Consider the following 1,251-nt stretch of genomic DNA (forward strand, 5'->3'; position numbering starts at 1 on the left):
TGTGTGCTGTTGGGCTGGTTAACCCAGTGTGTGCTGCTCTGCTGATTAACCCAATGTGTGCTGCTGGGCTGGTTAACCCAGTGTGTGCTGTTGGGCTGGTTAACCCAGTGTGTGCTGCTGGGCTGATTAACCCACTGTGTGCTGCTCTGCTGATTAACCCAGTGTGTGCTGCCCTGCTGATTAACCCAGTGTGTAGTGCTCTGCTGATTAACCCACTGTGTGCTGCCCTGATGATTAACCCACTGTGTGCTGCTCTGCTGATTAACCCACTGTGTGCTGCTCTGCTGATTAATCCAGTGTTTGCTGTCCTGCTGATTAACCCAGTGTTTGCTGTCCTGCTGATTAACCCACTGTGTGCTGCTCTGCTGATTAATCCAGTGTTTGCTGCTCTGCTGATTAACCCTGTGTGTGATGCTGGGCTGGTTAACCCAGTGTTTGCTGCTCTGCTGATTAACCCAGTGTGTGCTGCTGGGCTGGTTAACCGAGTGTGTGCTGTTCTGTTGATTAACCCAGTGTGTACTGCTGGGCTGGTTAACCCAGTGTGTGCTGATTAACCCAGTGTGTGCTGTTGGGCTGGTTAACCCAGTGTGTGCTGCTGGGCTGATTAACCCACTGTGTGCTGCTCTGATTAACCCAGTGTGTGCTGCCCTGCTGATTATCCCAGTGTGTGCTGCTCTGTTGATTAACCCAGTGTGTGCTGCCCTGCTGATTATCCCAGTGTGTGCTGCTCTGTTGATTAACCCAGTGCATGCTGCTCTGCTGATTAACCCAGTGTGTGGTGCTCTGCTGATTAACCCAGTGTGTGCTGCCCTGCTGATTAACCCACTGTGTGCTGCTCTGCTGATTAACCCACTGTGTGCTGCTCTGCTGATTAATCCAGTGTTTGCTGTCCTGCTGATTAATCCAGTGTTTGCTGTCCTGCTGATTAACCAAGTGTTTGCTGTCCTGCTGATTAACCCACTGTGTGCTGCTGTGCTGATTAATCCAGTGTTTGCTGCTCTGCTGATTAACCCTGTGTGTGCTGCTGGGCTGGTTAACCCAGTGTTTGCTGCTCTGCTGATTAACCTAGTGTGTGCTGCTGGGCTGGTTAACCCAGTGTGTGCTGCTTTGCCGATTATCCAGTATGTGCTTCTCTGCTAATTAACCCAGTGTGTGCTTCTCTGCTAATTAACCCAGTGTGTGCTGCTCTGCTAATTAACCCAGAGTGTGCTGCTCTGCTGATTAACCCAGTGTGTGCTGCTCTGCTGATTA

Source organism: Scyliorhinus canicula, chromosome 12 (assembly GCF_902713615.1).
Source record: "Scyliorhinus canicula chromosome 12, sScyCan1.1, whole genome shotgun sequence".
Taxonomy (NCBI): domain Eukaryota; kingdom Metazoa; phylum Chordata; class Chondrichthyes; order Carcharhiniformes; family Scyliorhinidae; genus Scyliorhinus; species Scyliorhinus canicula.